The sequence below is a fragment of the Prionailurus viverrinus genome, chromosome D2 (assembly GCF_022837055.1).
Source record: "Prionailurus viverrinus isolate Anna chromosome D2, UM_Priviv_1.0, whole genome shotgun sequence".
Taxonomy (NCBI): Eukaryota; Metazoa; Chordata; class Mammalia; order Carnivora; family Felidae; genus Prionailurus; species Prionailurus viverrinus.
This window is the reverse complement of record NC_062571.1, coordinates 63,724,202-63,746,086: the sequence shown is the minus strand read 5'-3', so window position 1 is coordinate 63,746,086 and position 21,885 is coordinate 63,724,202. Positions and strand designations below refer to the sequence as shown.

General features: G+C 40.6%; 1 protein-coding gene across 1 annotated transcript in view; it reads right to left on the bottom strand.

Moving 5' to 3' along the window:
• The window catches only part of SORCS3 (sortilin related VPS10 domain containing receptor 3), a 597,388-nt gene that overhangs the window by 219,584 nt on the left and 355,919 nt on the right, over nt 1–21,885 (bottom strand). The window lies entirely within an intron of this gene.

Genomic DNA, 21,885 nt, shown 5'->3' with positions numbered 1-21,885 from the left:
CCACCCTTATTTATACTCCCATGTCTTCACAGAGATAAGGCCACGCTTATGCCTAAGTAAACATTACTCAGCCATGAACCCACAAATGTGGCTTCCTCCCCGGATCCTTTTCTTCCCACTTCAACCCACTCCTCTTTCTTGCTTCTCAACTCACTGCACCCAACTTTGGTTTCCTCTGAGCACTTGCCATAAGGTAATATGTGGTTATGTCTTTCAGATTTGTCTGTATTATTTAGTTGCATTTATACTCCTTAAATACATAGGAGGTGTTCACTAAATAAATACCTGTTGCATAAATCAGTAATTAAAGAGACAAGTCAGTATAGATAGTAACATAGAGAGATGAAAGGAGAAAAAATTCTGGAGGAGGCTCAAGACTTTGGAAAAATGAAGAACTCTCAGTGTAGCTAATAAAGTCAGATTCCACATTCACTTACTTTATGGATGTAGAGTGTGACCCTTTATGAACACATAAAGGAAAGGCCAACATTCCTATAAGAGACTAGCCAAGAGTATGGGGTTTATTTTTAAGTGTATGTCTGGAAGTACAATATCTGTATCTAACTGATAACGGTGATAATAATAATAATAATAATATTAATAGATGGACCACATTGCACTTTCACATACTTTTGAGACTTACAAGGACAATGACAGTAAGGCAAGGCAGTTATAACTCACTTGAATCTTTGCTCTCAAATATTTTCTTTTTTTTTAAGTTTGTTTATTCATTTACCTATTTATTTACTTACTTATTTTGAGTGAGAGAGAGAGAATCCCAAGCAGGCTCCATACCATCAGTGCAGAGCCCAATGCAGGACTCGATCTCACAACCTTGAGATCATGATCTGAGCTGATGTCAAGAGTCAGATGCTTAACCTACTGAACCACCCAGGTGCCCCAAGCATTTTCTAATCTATAAGCAGAGTCAACCACTCCCAGCCGGTACCATCACTATTTTTACTGTCTGCCTCTAAGAAGCAGTTCACACCAAGCCAATAATGGTTTGCATATCCCTCCCTCCATCAGAGTATGAGTCATAAGAGGAGCATAGATCATGCCCTATTAACCCTTATGTATCAGCAGTTATACAATGCCTGACACATAACAGGTGAGCACACAAACCTATTTCGAAGTTAATGAAACTTGGTCTTGGAGAAGTTAAGTTTTGGTCCACATAACTAGGATTTAAGTTTTTTGATGCCTAGCTCACATCTCCTTCCATGGAATCATGGTACCTAGTTTATAATGAGAATTCTATTATGTTTATGTTCTCCACACTTTTACAGGTGGGGAAACTAAGAAAGGCAGAAGCAGATGGGCCTCAAGTTTATAGAAATGGGGTCAGGTGAAGTATCTCCCCATTATCACATCCCTGGTAGTACTCACCTATAGGAATGTGCTGCCTGGCACGCCACACCCAGGTAACACTGCCATCTGTAAAGTTCTGAGTCCGCAGTCATGCAACTCAAACAGAAATAATTTTTTGTGTGAACATCTGGTAATCTCAAATAAGCTTTGTGGGGCTTGAGGAAGTTTTAGACCATTTCAATTTAATTCCAATATTTATTGGACATTGGCACCATAAACTACATAACAATGTTTCTTTTTGTCCAGTAAATAACATAGATGTGTGCATGTGTGTGTTGGGATATAACATATGCATACATACATATATACACGTGAATATGTATCTGTATACTCAAAATATCCTATATGGTAGTTAAGGAGATATATTAGCATTCCCATTTTATAGATGAAGATACTGATGCTTGATTCTTTAAAGTGGCTATAACAACTATATGAAAACCAGGATGCCAATACTGATTTAGCTGATCACAGTTTATACTATACTTCACCAATTCTACCAACTCTCACCCAAACCGGATTCCCATTCCATCGGTAAGTACTAACTACTGTGTGTATTCAACTCTGCATATGGGAAAATCAGGCAAAATTATTCCCCATCACCCCTTGTCCTTTCTCTATTCACGAGCCTAGTGAAGACAGCAACTAATTCTAGACCATTATACTGTAGAACACACAGAGCCACATCCAATTCTTCAGAAACCGAAATGACAAACCAAAATGACCTTCCTGAACCTTGAATACACATAAAAAATCTCTATCTGCCTCCCGTCCCATCCACACCACCTATCTCTATTTCTCCAGGAAGCCTCACTCTTCCATTTCCACCCATGTTAATCTTGCCCATCTCTCAACTTATACATAGATGACTCCCAAATACACATACACGACACCAAAGGCTAAAGCTCTAGAAGTTGAGAAATGGGCAAGAAATGGAACAATTAGCCTTCCTGGAGCTACACAGCTTGACCTAGGCCTCTGGAGATGAGTGGTATGGACAGGACAAAAGATGGATACAGATTTTACTGGGTGGAGGAAACAATAAGAACAAAGTGTCAATATGGCCAAGGTCTTGAGCCTGGCTTATGGGGAAGCTTTTTTTTAAAAAATTATTTATTTATTTATTTATTTGGAGAGAGAGAGAGAGAGAGAGAGAGAGAGAACTGGGGAGAGACAGAGAGAGAGGGAAAAAAAGAATCCAAAGCAGCCTCCATGCTGTCAGCACAGAGTCTGAAGTGGGGCTTGAACTCATGAACTGTGAGATCATGACCTGAGCCAAAGTTGGACACTTAACCTACTGAGCAACTCAGGCATCCCACGGAGAAGCTTTTAAGAGGAAGGAGAAATGTGACGCCTGTCATTGGCTAAAAGGAGGTGGAGGTTGTCTGTCCATTTTTCTGTCTCTCTTCCTATCCATCCAACTATTTGTGGCTGATCTTATATTTATCTGTATGTATATTTCTATTGGGGAGGGGATTGGGAGGAGGGAGAGAGTTGGTGAGGACCAGACCATTGCATTGGAAAGGATATATTCTTATATTTTATTTCAAGGACTGAGATTTCCTGCAGAGTGTTAAGAAATGGATCACTCTCCTTCCTATGGCAGGTGTCTGAGGGACAGATGCTCAGACTTAAGACACATGTTTCCTAATTAAATATAGAAGAGACTTTGGTTGGAGCCTTCTATAGCCCAAAGATATCAGACTGTCAGCCCAGATTCCAATCATAGAATCAGAGCCCCAAATTCCTTCAAATAAAACCCAGCATGATCGTGTCTTTCTCTGCTGCAAACTCTAAAGACAAGCCAGGGAAGAACCATGAGGGTCACACTGACATTGCTGGCATCTCAATCCTCTGGGGGAAATTATCAGTCCTTCCATCATGCAGGATCCAGTAGTGGCTAAATGCATCCACCACAGCTCCTGCTGGGGCTCACTCTCAGGGTAAGCATGGCTCCTCTCATCTCATGCTATTTCTAACAGAGAAAGAACAAGAGATCAGCTGCTGATCTCCTCATCCAAGTCTGTTCCACCTCCTGCCTCCCTTGTCTCTGGTTTTGCTTTTTCAGCTCTTCTGTTTGACTGATGGGAGAAAAATTAAATTGAATTCTCTGCCCAGAGGCTGATTCAGATGAACAGAAAGAGCAGGCTCCTATTCATTAGGAGTCTTTGGTTAGCTACCTTGTCTCTCTATCCACAGTAAGTTGCTGAGTCTGAAATGAACTTTATTTTACCACGAGCTGGATCTTTGCAGCCTCTCCATTCATATAAGTGTTCATCCATTTCTTCCTTCCTTCACTCATTGACTAAAATTGTATCAAGCAACCAATATGATTTAAGCATGGAACTAAGTGCTGGAATTATAAAGGTTAAAAATGCCATGAACAGGGGAAGACAGAAACTCAGACAATTATACTGTCATGCAAAGTATGTAATAATATTATCACTAGCTATCTGTGCAAGGGTAAGATTGTAGGCCATTGGTATTTTTTCTTTTGGTTATGTGGGTTTTTAAATTATTAAGAACATATATTACTTTAGTAATTAAAAAGTTAAAGCTCTAACACTCAAAGAATTTAGGCAACCATTGAATAGTGTTAGAAGGTGATTTAATGATATGAAAATGCTTATGATATATTATTTACTTTAAAATATATTACAAAACATGCATACATTCACACCAATTTTATTTAAAGTATTGTAAAAACTTGAAACATATCAGAAGGAAATATGCCAAAATATTAGCAGTGGTTATTTCTGAATTGTGGGATTATGGATAATATGTACTTTTTTTTTAATTTTAGAGAGAGATAGACAGCATGAGTGGGGGAGAGGGGCAGGAGGAGAGAGAGACACAGAGAGAGAGAGAAAGGTGAGAGAAGAGAGATACAGAGCGAGAATCCTAAGCAGGATTCCATGCTCAGCAGGGAATCCAATGCAGGGCTTGATCCCACTATCCTGGAATCATGACCCAAGCCAAAATCAAGAGTCAAATGTTCAATGGACCGAGCCACCCAGGCACCCCCAATGGACTGAGCCACCCAGTATATATTTTAACATATACTTTTAAAAATTTCCTGGGGCGCCTGGGTGGCTCAGTTGGTTAAGCTCCAACTTCTGCTCAGGTCATGATCTCAGAGTTTGTGAGTTCAAGCCCCATGGCGGGCTCTGTGCTGACAGCTTGGAGCCTAGAGCCTGCTTCGGATTCTGTGTCTCCTTCTCTCTCTGCCCCTCCCCAACTTGTGCTCTGTCTTTCTATGTCTCAAAAAATAAACGTAAAAAAAAAATTTTAATAAAACTTTTCTATATCTTTCAAATTCCTTTACAATGAATATAATATTCCAATGTTTTACTGGAATATATATATTATATATATATAATATATTTTGGAATATAAGCCAATGTTTTATTCTATTTATATTTTTATAATAATAATTTCTAACCATAATGTATACACTACATTTATCTTTAAAACTACCTTTTAAAAGGCCAAAAATTAAAATTCCAACTTTTATATGAGGGACCTTGAATTAGGCAAAGCAATATGGGATTTTCCACAAAATGGTATTGCATAGACATTATCATGGATAGCAGTGAATCCTTCTTAGGACAAGCAGTGTATTAGCTCCCATGCTGTTTAAGCAGTCCTGCATGACTTCAGCCTAACGTGTTTCATGCAACACTAAAATAAAGTATATTTTCCAGACAGCAAATATCTTTAAGAACATTTCTTATTCATATAAAGTTATATTTATGAGATTGTTCTTCATATCCTGCCTTATTATGCCCCCTCCCTGCAAGGATGACATTCCTGGACTTTTACCAGAGAATAATCCAGATCCTCTCCCTTCCCTTCTTTTCCTATATATCATGGTCTCATATCTCTTAACAAGCACGTATTCAGTGGCAACACACACACAGAAAGCCCTAAATGAATCATTGGAACAGATGGAAAATATGAAAGAACATGCTCTTTTCCTTATTGATCCAGTTATTAGTTCCCTAATTACATCAGCCTGCCAGGGAAAAGCATCTGATGGCTAAAGTACTAGAGGCAATTTAATCAATGTAATATTCCACAGGAGTAACAACAAGTTATACCTAGAAAGCTTAAGTCCAAATAATGATATGATTGCATTAGGAGGTTATAGCTTGAACCGTGTCCACCGCCCCCCCCCCAAAAAAAGATATGTTGAAGTCCTAACCTCTAGTATTATCAGAATGTGAGCTTATTTGAAAATAAGGTCTTTGCAGATGAAACCAAGTTAAAATGAGGTCAGGGTGGGTCCTAATCCAATATGAGTGATACCCTCATAAGGATAAATTAGGACTCACAGAAAGGCACAGAGGGAAGACAATGTGAGGACACACAACACAGAGAGAAGGCCACGTGAAGACAAAAGACTGAAGGGGTATATCCACAAGCCAAGGGATGTCAAAGACTAATGGCAAAATACCAAAAGTCAGGAAGAAGCAAAGAAGGAGGGAACATGGCCCTGCCAACACCTTGATTTTGGACTTCTAGCCTCCATAATTGTAGGACAATGGATTTCTATTGTTTTAAGTCACCTGATTTGAGGTAGTCTGTTACAGCAGCCCATGGAAAGCTAATATAGTTGATGCTTGAGCAACATGGGTTTGAACTGCATGCCTTCACTTATACACAGATTTTTTTTTATAAATGCAGTCTAGTACTATCAATGTATTTTATCTTCCTTATTATTTTCTTAATATTTTCTTTTCTCTAGGTTATTATAATAATACAGTATATAATACAGTATATAGTACTGTTCATGTCATAAGTAAGGCTCCTGGTCTATAATAGGCTATTAGCAGTTAAGTTTTTAAGGAGTCAAAAGTTATACATGGATTTCCAACCGCACAGGGGGTCAGTGCCCCTAACCCTTATGTTGTTCAAGGGTCAACTGTACAGGGATCTAACACCTACCTCCAAGAATAATAATGACAAATCTTGCTACATTTCTTTTTGTTTGTTTCCACTCCTAGGCTAGAAGTCTGATGTGTGACCAGATTGTTGAATCTATGATTAAAAGCCAAAATCTCATTTGCCTATATTTTTCTCTGCTATGTATTTTCACCACACCCTTAAGGATAATATTTTCTAAGATTAAATATGAATTAATAATGACCATATGGTGATAACCAGACATATTCAGAAGAAACAACAAACTATGCGTTTTATGTGAGCTTTTGGTGATTCAGCCAGATTCCCTAGAGCCAGAATACTGTCCATGAAGAGGGAAGAATGGTTTGGAACACATTTATAAAAAATCTCTCCCTTGTAGCAAATTCAAATTTAATATACATCTGTCCCGATTTTTTTTTCTCAAAACCTATGGAATTTAGGTAGTATTCTGCTTAATTGTAGTCATGATGGTCTTTGTCATTCAAATAAAATGAGGCTGTTTCTGATAAAAAAAAAAAAAATAAGGTGTCTGCACTTGTTTCCTTGGTAGCCACAGAGGGAGTGGTAGGAACTGTCTGGGCTCTTTAGGACTACAGGAAGAATCCCCTGGGTTGTGGCAGTATTTACGGTAGGCAGGAGAGAAACCAGGTCACACAGTAGCAGAGAGTCCTTTCCAACATGTGCCTCTGGTTCCTTCCTCAAATATTCTCCAAAAAATCCTTCCCTTGATAACGGGTGGAGACAATACCCATCCAATGTCCCTCTAAGCTCTGGGTAGTTAGACAAGGGCTTCTGTCCTCAGCAGCCCTTTTCCTTTGCCCTTGACAGATATCAGGCATCTATAGCATAGATACATTTATTTTAAAAACAGGCATTCACCCAGTCATGTCATTCTTTTGTAGAAGGCAACATTTTCTTTTCTTCTTGAAGATTTCTAACCATAAAGGTTTTCTTTCTCTCAGATGGCTTACATCAGTCATTCCTTTGTTTAATAAATATTGATCAAATGTCTATTAACAACCAAGCACTGCTCTATGGGTTTAGGATACATCAATGAACCAGACAAAAGTTTCTGCCCTCAGGGATCTTACTTTCTTGTGGAGATCAGGAACTCAAATGCCCTCAAATCTGTAAGTGTGAATATGTGAGGGAGGTATAAGAGAAACAGTACCACTGTTTGTGTTCTTTAGACACATGATCATTTTGCTAGCACTTAACACACTAAGAAACTTCCTTTACTTACTCAAGATGATTTTCCCCATTTTTATTGAAACATTTGCCACTTTTGGTTATCTTTTGTTTTCCTGCTTTTGATGGAGACATGGGCTCAAAAAAGGTTTCACTTTCCTCTCAACCCTAAGGAAAACAGGTGCAAGGTGTGATAAACTTTGGCAGACTACATTTCCCCATAATACTGGGGAGAAGCAGGGAATACACAAAGCTCATGCTCCATCTAAAAATGGGCTTAGCTGTTCCTTATCTGGACAAAGACAGCTGATCTAGTGTGGTCAGGCTTTATAGTTTTTCAAGGGAACTGAAATTTCAGATTTTTATGAGAAATCTCCGTATTTTTCAGTGTTAGCAAAAATTTTAAAAATTTAAAATGTACTAGGGGTGCCTGGGTGCCTCAGTCGATTGGGCGTCCAACTTCAGCTCAGGTCATGATCTCACAGCTTATGGGTTCGAGCCCCGCATCAGGCTCTGTGCTGACAGCTCAGAGCCTGGAGCCTTCTTTGGATTCTGTGTCTCCGTCTCTCTCTGCTCCTCTCCTGCTCACACTCTGTGACTCTCTCTCTCTCTCAAAAATAAATAAACATTATTATTTTTTTAATTTTAAATGTACTGCGGGGCAAATAAGGTGTATTGATCCTGCCGGCCAGAGGTTGCCTGAGGGCCACCAATTTGTGACCTGAATCTTAGCAAAGACATACAAATGCCTGAAGAAGAGAATGGGACTATTTGACCTTGAAGTAAGATTACCAAATTTAACAAATACAATACAGAATGCCCAGCTAATTTGATTTCAGATGTAAAATAAATGTGTGTGTGTGTATGTCAGATGTAACAGTAGGAATATGATTATGTTTTATGAAACACTGTTATTTATCTGAAACTCAAATTTAGCTGTATTTTATCCACATGTCCTGTATTTTATCTGGAAACCCTCCCTTGAAGTCTCTCCCATTCCATTTCTAAGCAGCTGGATCATAAGATACATCCCCTTATACTATGTGCCTTTATTCTTTGACATTGGATTTCCCCAAGTGAATAAAAGAATTTCAAAATCATTGTAAATACTCCCTGTACTCAATTAACTCACATCACTTTATTCAACTTATTTAGTATTCATTAAGCACCTAGCATGTGCTAGGCTCAATGCCAGGTGTGATGATGCAAAGATTAATAATACAAGTTCCCTGATCTCTAGAAACTGAAAACTTAGGTAGGAAGACAGACATGTCAACAGGTAAGTGCAACACAACACAATGAGGCGCATGCCCACAGAGGTAGAGGAGGGCTGGAAGAACTCACGGAAGTAGCGGTCAGTGCTGCGGGGTTGGGCAGTGTGCCATGAGCTGAGTCATAATGAATGAGTAGGAGCTGGCCTGAAGGATAAGTTCCCCCCAAACACTGCAGCTAACAAAGGTGAAAAATTACAGTCATTAGGGAAGACACTGGAAATAAAACAGAAACATCATCTCATCCTCCTCCAAAAGTATCATTTGCTTGGCCCCGGATGAGTGCACATTGGTCTAAGTGCCACATCAAAAAAGAGAAAGAACAGAAAAGGAAAAGGAGTCAAACAAGGTCACCTAAAGTGTTTAGGAGGAAGAGGAAGAAACAAGTGCATGAGAGGGTGGGCATATGGGCAAAAGGAAGACCCTGAGAGCAACAGCAAGACGGCAAGAGTAAAATTTGTAAGAAGTAGAGGCAGATACACACTCGTATTCATCGAATTTGGAAATACCGTCCCTTGAAACTTAAAAGAGGAAAGATTAACACACTGAATACGAAGAACTGCCTCTAAAAGTGAGCTCATAAAGCTCATTTCTAGAGGAAGTTGGTGAGAAAGGCACAGGCTATCCTATAAACAGCATCAAACACAAATTAAGACTCCATGCCTCTCAAAGTTGTTCATCAAAACATCTCCCACAGCCAAAGGGAATAAATCATCCACCAGGAATCTGGGGGTGTGGCCTTAAGTATTCTGAAAGAAGGACAAATATCTTCAAATCTCTAACTCTTACCTTAACCTTCCATGGATATTTTGTAGTGTATGCTACCATATCTCTGTGCTTAGAATGCAAGATAAATTTTTTCACCTATCTTCAAGTGAATTGGACCCTCCAGAAAGACACTATCTACCATACTTACTCTCTTTCACCACTGTTCCCCTCTCAAGTGGTTCATTTTTGAGCTAAGTTTGAAGAAGAGGAAGAAGTTACACAAAGAATGTCTGGTGCATAATGAGGGCCCAGGTGCTATTGATTGGGGTGACTCACCTGTCTCAAGCTGACCACAGAGGGGCTATGGTCATTTCTTGGTGCCTATGACAACTAGAATCCTGGACTTGATATGAGAAGACACTCGATGGGCAGGGTTTCCATTAAGTCTCCTTAATTTTAATGAACAAGGGAGAGGAAAACACGCAGTCTGGTGACACCATACTTGCAAGAAAGAAATTCCATGTGACCCTATAAGCTAACACAGGAAGTCTCATTTTTGCCATGGCTTTTGTATGACTCCTCAGACTTATCCTCCTAGTTGGCTCCAATTTCAGAGGTCATGTGTATATTGGAATAACCAAAGCCTTCTATTTCCCAAGTTAGTATCCTACTCCCTAATGGAGGTGCTGGAGCCTTAAAGGCCCATTTGAGAACACAAAGCACAGATGATACTCATCCCCATTCTCCCAGTGCCCACCTCTCAGTATAGCATGCTTTCCTCCAGATGGGCACACAGAAATAATGGTACTGATGTCTATACTCTGTCAAAGGGTGACCCATGCTCATTTCCCACATGTCTTTTTCTCCAGGATTCTCCTCTCTGCTCCCTGCACCACCTTATTTTCCAGCCACATCAGTTTTTTGGCTTCTCAAACATATCATTCAGCTCTCCAGTCCGAGGGCTTTTGCACATGCTGTCCCCTCTACCTAAAATGCCCTCCATCCACTCTGCACTTCTCCCTCTTTGTATTCATGTATTGAACTGCTGCTCAAATGTCAGATATCAGCAGAAGTAACACTTCCTAAGAGAAGCCCTCTTTGGTTACTTCCTACCCTTATGGTTCTCTAGTCTCTCTTATTTCATAACATTCATCAAAATATGAAATTACACATTCATGTAATTATATGTTTGATATCTGTCTTCATTTCTAGGTAGTGGGGATTGCTACCTTAATAATCCCAAGGGTTTAACACCATGCCAAGTACAGGAGAAGAGATGCTCACATAAATATTCACTGAGTTAATACATAAATATTCCTTTCCAAGTCTTGTAAAGTTCTGTGTCTTCCACCCAAAAAGCCCCCCACTTTCCTTCCCAAATTTGTCATAAGTTTACCCTTCTTTCCATGTCTTCTCCCTTCAATGATGCCATCTATGGCCATGCTCGGCCAAAAGAGGCAAAATTACAATAGTAAAACTAAAGAACTACTTTAAAAGCAAATTCATACAACTCATTACTAGAAGATGTTGGGGATAAGGTAAGAATACCTTATAAACAGCATCTCTTTTCCCATATTTAACACTCGGTGTCCAACCAGATTCTACTAACATGTTTCTCTTATAAGTTCTCAAATTATTTTTATTTAATTCAATCAAACAGTGATCTATTCACCCATTTACTTATGCATCGAAACTTCAGGTAATCTCTTCAAATTGACTAGAGACTCTTGGATGACAGGAATCCCCTCTGCAATCTTGACACTCTCCCCCTTAAAGAAACTTCCCCTGGGCTGCTTAACAACACAGAATCAGAGAATAATAAGCTTTTGTAGCTGAGATTGGAAGTAGGAATCATCTGGACAATTCTTTTTACACATGGCAAGCCCAAGGCTCAGAGAACCTCACTGTCCTGCCTGAGGTCCCACACCTAGTCAGCTGTGGAGCTGGAATTCAAACCTAGGGTCCTGACTCTCATCTCAATGTTGTTTTTACTGCATGTGCTGTCTTTGTTAAATTAAGTGCATGACTTTAAAAGAAAAACAAGTTACCATCACCTCACAGAACAATGGCTCATTTGGGTATGCCATGCATGAACGACACTGTACCTTGAATCTAATGCTTTTATTTACAATTCATTCTCACAATTCACTTTATCCTCTTTTACACTGAAGAGTATTTTCTAAGCCAACAGTCACATAAGACAATCTTATAAACAATTTACATAGTATCTACCCAAATCCATTCTTTTGTCTCCACACTCCTATTCTATTGACCATTTTCCTTTGCAATCAGATTCTATTCATTTTTATATATTATGATTCAGAAATATCTCGTATTAAGCAGTACTCTTTGCACACAAATGCTGGTATTCCTCTGTGAGCTGACTTTTTTGTTCCGACTCATATCCCTCCCTTTACCTGTGTTTTCTCGCTCCTTAATGATTTTGGTGTTGCACCACAGCCTGCTATTAAATCCACTTGATCACCTATTTTCCTGGCCTTTTCACTGCATCCAATTTGTCCCTAACTCTTTCCAACTTCAGATTTGTTTTACTTCCCAAAAGCCTGGATCTAAAAGAGGCATGAAGTACTCAAATCTCTTAGTTTTAGGTCATTTATGTAATTTAAATTACTACCTCTAAGTATCAAAATAATAATACCTCCCTTCAATTTGGAAGAAATGAAGATTTCACTAACCCTAACATATGAAACACCATTTGAAACATATCTCCAGATACAGACATTTAAACATGCACATGATTTTAGTATTAATATACAGCCAGAAAAAAAATTTAAGTTTATTTTTAAGAGAGAGAGACAGAGAGAGAGAGAGAGAGAGAGAGAGAGAGAGAGAGAGGGGCAGGGGCAGAGAGAGAGGGGCATAAATGATCTGAAGCAGGCTCTGTGCTGACAGCAGAGGGCCCAATATGGGGCTCAAACACACAAACCATGAAATCATGACCTGAGCCAAAGGCAGAAGCCTAACCCACTGAGCCACCCAGGTACTCCTATAGTCAGAAAATTTAAAAGTTCATTCAAACTCAAGATATTAAAGGAAAAACTATGTACTTCAAAGGCTACTCTTTCAGAAAAACAAGAGGGAAAAAAGAAACTAACATTTATAGAGGATTTTCCCTGACAGGCATTTTTGTATATGCTTTATAGTTTAAATGACACAAAATAAACAGTTTGAGGGTTATTTTTGCCCACACATTCAGGAGGAGAACTTGGTGGCCTCATGGGTTTTATAAATTTGATCAAGATCTCAAGGCAAGTTCCAGAAAACCTGATTCCAAAACCACTCTGCATTCTAAAATACCTGGCTGCCGTTGAGAAATGAATGTTTGCAAGGAAATTTCCTGAAGTCTGATGCAGCTCAAACAATGTCCTAGGAGAAGTTGTAGAAACTTGGGATTGTTGGCACAGGAAATTGGCCAATGAGCATAGAGGTTTGTAACGGTGTTCCAATGTGGGAAAACATTCTCTCATGGAAGGGGCAATGGAACTTTCTTCTGTGTTGCATCAGAGGGCAGAAGTATGACTGAAAGGTCAAATCTAAATGGAAGTAAATATTGGCTTGATGTAAGAAATAATATTCTAATGGAATGAACTCTCTGAGCGTGGAAAAGCTGCCTCATAGGGCAGCAAGTTCTCCAGGGACTTTTGGGATGTGTTTGCATAGAAGATGGATGAGCATTTTGATTAAGGTGATACTATCAGAAAATTAAAGTGTCAGATGGGGTTTCAACCAATGACTTCTTAGGTCCCTTAAGATACAGGATTTTTTTTTTTAATTTTTTTTTTAATGTTTATTTATTTTAAAAAAAATTTTTTTTCAACGTTTATTTATTTTTGGAGATAGAGATAGATAGAGCATGAACAGGGGAGGGGCAGAGAGAGAGGGAGACACAGAATCGGAAACAGGCTCCAGGCCCTGAGCCATCAGCCCAGAGCCTGACACGGGGCTCGAACTCATGGACCGCGAGATCGTGACCTGGCTGAAGTCGGCCGCTTAACCGACTGCGCCACCCAGGTGCCCCAATGTTTATTTATTTTTGAGACAGAGAGAGACAGAGCATGAATGGGGGAAGGTCAGAGAGAGAGGGAGACACAGAATCTGAAACGGGCTCCAGGCTCTGAGCCATCAGCACAGAGCCCGACGCGGGGCTCGAACTCACGGACCGTGAGATCATGACCTGAGCCAAAGTCGGACGCTTAACCGACCAAGCCACCCAGGTGCCCCAAGATACAGGATTTTTAATTGTTCTTCTAAGAACAGTAATCCTAGGTACAGCATGCAAAAGAATACTACTATGGATGTTCCGTAAACATTTGTAAAAGCTAGGAGATAAATTTTCTTCTAAAGGCACTCAAATGTTGTGGGAAAAACCCAGAACTCTGGCAGGCATTGGTGGATTCATTCAGCCTCCCTGTATCTACCACCTTTGGAAAGCAATTCTCAGCCCTTCCCCCAAGAGCTAGAATTTTCTCACCCCTTGAATCAAGGATGTCATTACTCCTCATTTTGGCATCAGAATGAGAAGACGTGACAGTGTCCCAATTGTGAGTGTGGTCTCTAAGAAGCCATGAATATTTTCAATCTTTCAGGGTTCTGTCACCTCCAGGTGACACTAGCCTGATGGGGGAAGAAAGATCACACAGAAGAGAATTTAGGTACCCCAGAGGAGGCCACCTCAAATCACCATACAGCCATCTGACCTCTAAATGTAAGAGAGACCCTGCCAACATCAGTACAGCTGCATACTCAAACACTGATGACCACAGACACATGAATTCATCCTAGTTGAGATCATAAAAACTACCCACTAAACCACAGAGCTATGAACAGTAATGAATGTGTATTGTTTTAAGCCTGTAAGTTTAGGGAGAAGGCTGTAAGTTTGGTTACACAGCATTAGCTACCTGACACACAGACTGAGATTCAAGTCTTACTTTTATGACCTCACTGGGCTGTTTTGAGGAAGACTTTAAATTCCTCAATCTCAGTCTTACATAAGTATGATGAAAGGCTTTCTCCAGAATAGTGGCTCTCAAATTTCAGTTATCCAGATACCTTGTTAAAAATGCATAATCCAAGGACCTCTCCAGAAATTCTGGAATCAGGAGGTCAAGAGTGTTATTTTAACAAGATAACAGATGACCCTATTGTAAATGCTAAGGGGCAATTCTCAGGAAAGTTTCGACATTTATAACTAAGCTCACCCCCAGCCTTCAGCCAAACTCCACCCCATCACAGGTAAACAACGTCCAAATGAAAATTGAGAGCTCCTTAGAGACTTCTAGAAGTATCACAAGCTTGCTCCAGGGCCAAGTAGAGAAGAGTGGCTTCACCTTAAGTCAGACACCTTTTGACTGACTACTGGGAACCCGCTCCTAGCTCCATTACAGAAGTCACGGCCTTGACAAAGGAAATGGGCAGAGTGTTTCCACTCAAAACCATTCTGTTCAGCTGCCAATGCTGGAATACAATTAAATAGCAAAAAGCATAGCTTCAGCTAAAATGCACAGTAACAGCTGGACTGTGTTCCCTGAAAGTACAATTCATTTATTACATAGATAATTAGACTTCCCTCTAGATACAAAAACGATATGGTCTGTGCACTAAGCAAAAGGGACTTACCATAGCCTGGCCAGCCTTTGCCCAAAGCTCTCAAACAGCATGGATCCCTGGGTTCTAAAATCGGAGAATGATGGAGTAGGAGCTAGAAGACAGCAACTGCTCTGAGGGTCTTCTGCTCATGGCTTTAATCGTTGGTTCTAATCTCTGCAATACAGTCACCTGGCAGTCTGAAGCAATACTGATGCCTGCGCCCTATCTCAGAAAAATAAAATCAGAATCTCTGGGGATATACTACCTGGCATAGATATTTTTAAAGCTCCCCAGGTGATTCTAGTGTGCAGATAGGGTTCAGTACTCTCTGTCTAAAGCACAGGTTGGCAAACTATGATCCACTGGTTTTTGTAAACAGAAAGGTTGATTGGAACACTCATTTATTTAGAATTGAGTTGTTGCAACAGAGATCCTATGGCTGGCAAAGCCTAAAACATTTACTATTCAGCCCTTTACAGAAAGTTTGCCAACCTTGCTCTTAGGTACTGATCTTTAATACTGGTTAAGGGGTCCTTACAGGATTTTTTTCCTGATTGGCTCATGGCTTGGTTTCATATCCCTTTGACATATTTTTCCAACGTCAGGAGTTCAATGTATATAATAATTTTAACAGGCATTTATTATTGATCAGATACTACATTAAGAAGTTTGCATCATCCCATTTAATCCCTATACACACTAAAAAATTCTGGTTATCTTCACAAAAAAAAAACAGAAAACAAAGATTTGGACAAAACTAAGTCGCTTGCCTGAAAACAGAGCAATTTTAAAGGTTTTATTCAGGTCAAGTTGTCTGATTCTCTGGCCTGTGTGCTCTGTAACCATATAAGCCAAGATTCACAACCTGGAAATGGAGCTTCTGAGCCACACTGGAGTGTGAACTTGGGCAGGTTACTTCAAGGGGCAGGGAAGGGGGCTTCTAAGATGCCTACATTATAGGGCCAGGGGAAGATCAGAGATAGCATGATGCCTAAAAAAATGAAAACGCTGGCACAGTGAAACTGTAATCTTGTCAGATTTTTGTCTTGAGATGTTCCTGACTATATTTCACTCATTTTTTGCATCCATTTAATCAACTTAGTAATTTAGTGAGCTCCTTCCATTAACCAGGCGTGATTTTAGGTGCTAAACATAGAGAACAAGATGCTGGAAAACACAGTTTACTGATCCCTGACTTCATGGAGTTTACATGGAAGTGGGGAAAAGGAACAATAAGCAAACAGATATTTATATGTACATAAATAAGCAATATATATGTTTCTCATTATCTGCGGTGGTTATGCTCTTTTAAAGTCACCGCAGACACTGATGTAGCAAATACTAAACCATTGTCCCTATGGGAAATACAAGGTTAGGTCCCTGTGAATCTCTTGTCACAGTTTCATCACACATAATGTGTTTCACACACATAAGCTTGTTTTAGGTATGTTAATATTTTTTAAAAAATTATTCAACGTATATTGTTAATGACACTAACATTGAACTAATGGCCATCACATCACAGCAAGGCACATCATAGCCACCTTATGCTTAAAAATACCAGCCAGACACTCAGTACTACATTTGGGGACCATTTTAGACAATGGAACCACTAAAGAAAAGCACAAAAATTACAAAAACCATGGCGCAAAAAAGACTACAGAAAGGACAGTTGCTTGGGGTATAAGAACTGGAAGGTGCTAGAGTGTCTCCTCATTCAACCTCAGCTGAGAACACGTACATCAGGCGACTCAACTCTTTTTTGCCACTCTCCTCATGTCCACAGGTGACATTGACAATACTCTGAGTATTGATTTGGGGATTACAAGTAAATTTTAATGAGTAGGTAAATTCACAAACACAGAATGTGCACATCATGAGGATTTGCCTAATATTGTCATGCAGAGATAAAGCTTGGAAGAAAATTAAAGCAGGGTAAGGGGATACAGTATGACAAGCTGTGCCATTTTTTTGTTCAGGTGGTCAGAGAAAGCCTCTCTGCACACCTAACCTTTGAGCAGAAACCCAAATGAAGGGACAGAGCAGGTGAGGTGAACATCTGACCAAGAGTGGCCTGAGACAGCAGAAGAGCAATGGTGAAGGCCGTGACATGGAGGTGTGGGTAGGTGTCTCTGAGGAGTTGCCACGCCAGGGTGGCTGGAGTGTGGACGAGAGAGAGGCGATGGGGAGGTGAAGTGAGAGAGAAAATCAGGGACAACATCATGTTAAAAGACATGTGTGCCGGGGCACCTGGGTGGCTTAGACGGTTAAGCCTCTGACTTTGGTTCAGGTCATGATCTCACAGTTGGGGAGTTCGAGCCCCAGGTCGGGCTCTGTGCTGACAGCTCAGAGCCTGGAGCCTGCTTTGGATTCTGTGTCTCCCTCTCTCTCTGTCCCTCCCCTGCTTGCACTCTGTCTCTATCTCTCTCTCAAAAATAAATAAACGGTAAAAAATAAATAAATAAAAAGCATGTGTGCCTTTGATAGGACCCAGGCATCCTTCTGCTCATGATGGAAACGTACAAGGTGTTTGAGGGGAGGCTGCCATGATCTGGTACAGGTTTTAAAGCTCACTGACGGTTCAGTGGAGAACAGAAAGTGGGGAGGCAATGGAACAGCAGGGAAACTAGGGAAGAGATGGCTGTGGTGGTCCAGGGAGGAGACGTGGCCCCGGGATAGTGCGTTAGCAGTAAAGCTGGGGAAGTAGAGGTGATCCCAGGCAGGTCTGATCACAGACTGGCTGTGAAGTCTGAGAGTAACATAAGAGTCACAAATAATTGAGATGCTGGACTCTGTCCACCAAGGTGTAGAGGAAGGTGAGGCAAATGATCATATTCAGGATCTATTTTGAAAGTAGGAGTGATAAGATCTGCTGGTGTATTGAATGTGGGTTTGAGAGAAAGAGACGACTCCAAGAACTGGAGTCCGTGGAAAGTGGTATCATTTACTGCAATTCAAATCTGAGAAAGAATTGAGTCTGTGGGGGCGTCAAGAGTTGTACGCGTTAATATATTCTTCAGGTTTTGTGTGTATGTGAGACAAAGAGAGAATATTATGAAGACGTAATAGGTACTCACCAAATATTTATAAATTACCTATTGCACATGTTCTGCTAAGTGCTCAGGATTAGACACAAAACCCAGCTACCCCAGAGAAGCCTGAAGTTTAATGGGAGAAACAGACAAGTCAACAGGTGATTATTAAAAAAAAAATCTCAATACAGGTTTTGAAGCCAGAGAATGTCAGGCAATGCCCACTGCTGTACAGAAGGAACACTGGACAGAGATCCCCAAATCCTAATCTGCAGAAACTCCAATTTCTCCAGAGTAAGTCCTGAAGAAGGATGGTTTTCTTGGTCTTGGAAACACACTGTTTGAAGTTTTCAGCCTAGGTAGCTCAGCAGATGAGTAAAGTCCTTCTGGGATCTCCTCGGGAAAAGCTTATGAGAAACCCAGCCAGGCAGCGAAGAGCCAATGTAACAATAAGTGTCACAGAAATGTCTCCTTGCTCAGATGACAAGCAAGAGCCATGAAGACCGGCATCTCCACATTCCTTCATTCAACCTGCTGAACTTGCCTTCAGATGTGCTTGTTGCTTTTAACATGTAACCAAGAGCAATTCTTGGGGAGAGCAGAGAGCCACCAACAAAACCAAAAGCCTCGAAGCCAGGGAACCACCTCCACACACAAACAAAACACAAATTCCTCCAAGGTTTGAGCAAGGGAGACATAGCTCTCTTGAGGAAAATCGCTGTTGAAGGCAGGATACTTTTTGCTCTGAGTCTGCTTCTACCTTTCTCTCCGGCCCCAGAACTGAGGGAGACAACATGGAAAAATAAGACAATCCTCTTCCTTAGTCCCCCCAGGACAGCTGTTGAAGACCAGCATTTTCAAAAAGGATTTACTCTAGAAATCCAAAGGGGAAATACATAAAGAAAATATGAAAACTGTAAAATCATTTCAGTCACAAAGCAGAGGGTCTTGACCCTACAATAGCTAAAAATGTTACTTACCAGGTGCACAGGCCCTGTTTTGTAGCACATTTTGTCTGAAAGCTCCAGGTTCAGAAAATGCCTGTTGAATTCTTAAGGCAGTTCATGCACACACTCACAGACACACTCCTTGGCTGCACCTTTTCTAGATAAATCCCTGGAGTGGAAACTCCAGGCCAGGGACAGTTTTAGGGGAGAAACATATGGGTGTTGGGGTTATCAAAGTCCAGTTGGGCAAACAAAGCAAAACTCACATTCCTTCAGGCATAGGACAGCAGAGACATGGGTTGGGCCAAGATCTGATCTCTTCTCCACTTCCCCTGCCCCTGCTGTATCCCTGTTTCATGAAAACTTTGCATTTCAGGGCTGGGAGGGTCCGTGAGATCAATTCCAATATCCCCTTTGAAGTCAGTAACCTTGACAGAGGGGTTTCTATCTTTATCTGATTGTAAAGTTGCCCTACAACCCTTCCATGTTGGCATTTCACACTCCAACAACAGTGAAAGACAACAGTCAAATGCACTCCTGTCTATTTCAATGGTTACAAGAACAGAAAAGCGTGCAAAGCCCTTTGAGAAAAACCAGGAAGATGACCCACAAAATCACACAGGGTCTATCCAATGTGCGCTCACCCCAAGCTTAGTCTGTACTATTGCAGATCACGTATGGAGTGTGAGTCCCATACAGATATACATGCCCCTTCTGCCATTTTGCTTTCCGTTTGCATTTTAATGTTACTGCACAAAGAACACTGCGTTCTCACAATGTTGCCATGACAGAGTCAAATAACAAAGATGAAAGTAATTAGGCTGGGAAAGGAGCGGCTGGCTTGTCCTAGAAACGGAGCCTCCCAGCTCCTTGCCCGGCCGGGTAGGTGCAGGAACCACTCTGCCATGTGGACTTGCCCTCCCATTTTCAACTAAATTCCATGGTTTGATAACCTCTTGCTGTTTCTCTTCCTCCGGCCTATCCCTGTGCACAGCTCGTAATTTGCCAGGAAACGTAGAATTTATTTTCCACTTCTTCCTCGCTGCATTGCTCACAACTACAGAGGTGCCTGAGCCGGATTTTCCAACACCCCCCCGCCCCACTGTCCCCAGGCAAGGGACAAAAGTTCCTGTTGGACTCATCACTTGGACGTGTTCACCCTCTGTGACATGATTTATAGAAAGGCAGCCTCAATTACAATTTCTCTTACTCCTTGCATTGACAAAATGCTGAAAATACAGAATTGCCAAGATGGCACGGTACACAGCCTCCAGCTCAGTTTTCTGCCGACAGCCCCAGGCACAAAACAAAGCTGCTGTGCCAAAAACAATGGCTTAATCCATCAGTGCCAAAGAAGGCAAGACTGGGAGCTGTTTTCCTAACTCCAGATAGCAGCCCCCACACCGCCACTTTCCTCTCCAACCAACACTGGGAACTCTCTGCTCCCTTCCTTCTAAGGCTGGTAGCTGAGAGGCAGCCACTGCTATGGGCCAAGCAATTTCAGGAAAAGCAGCCAGCAGACAGGAATTGAGAGATTAAAAATTAAATTCACATATGTGCTTCCATTTCCAGCCCTGTTTACCCAGAGTAAAAACACGAAACCAGTAACTGAAATGAAAACAAACAGACCCATGTATCTACTGGTCTTGGTTTCACTTTTATTCCATTGCTTTGAGACTGTTAGGAACGCCAAAATAGTGTTTCACCAAGTAGGCGGTTGTCTGTGGGAAGAGCTTACCCTAAAACGCCAATCAGGAGTGAGCCTGGGGACCTCACACATGTCATTGGTTGGTAGAAGAGAGAGCAAGTTAAAAACCAGGCCAATCTTGTCTGCCTTCCACAGACATTCCGATCTTTTTTTTTTTTTTTAATCCTGTCTCTTCTAAAGTCTCTTTATTACAGACTTAATGATCTTCATGGCACCCTAGAAATTATTGTTTTAAAAGCTTCTTGTTTGGAAAAATTGCTCAGAGGCACGAGCTGCCATTTCTAGCTTGCCTGGTATACTTTCAATCCACTTAACCCTATAGTCAGACTTGCCATGACCTTTCACCAACCTCCCAAAATGTCCAATGTTTTCTGGGTAAAATACCTAAAAAAATCATTTCTTGACAACTGGGATGTATATTATTGTCTTAATTATTTAAATAAAAAGATTTTTAATTAATACACTTTCTTTGGGGGGAGCAGTTTTTTTGTTTACATAGCAATGGTGAAAAGTACGAGAAATTGCCATATATTCTGTCACCTCCCCTTATTATTAACGTCTTGCATTAGTGTGGTACTTTGTTACAATTTGTGAGCCAATATTGATACATTATTAATAACTAAAGCCCATAGTTTACATTAGGGCTCACACTTTGTATACATTCTATGGGTTTGGACCAATGACAAATGTATGCCATTTATATGATACTAATGACATGAATCCACCATTGTGGTATGATACTCAATAGTTTCACTGCCCTTAACACATCCTGTGTTCCCCATCTATCCACTCTTCCTTTCCCCTAGCCCCTGGTAACCACTGATATTTTTACTGTCTCCATAGTTTTGCCTTTTCTAGAATGTCATGTAGTTGGAAGCATATATTATGTAGCTTTTACAAACTGTCCTCTTGCACTCAGCAACATCCAAGTTAAGTTTCTTCCATGTCTTTTTGTGGAAAAATTAATTTTTATTTTTGACTGATTGCTTGCTAGAACTAGTAACTTGTAAATACAGGCCTGGAACTGGTAGCTTATAAAATATCTCCCAAGTTTCTCCTCTCTTAACTGTAATCTCTGAAGCAGACTGGGGATACCATTAAAAAAAAAAAGTCAAACAAAAGCTTGG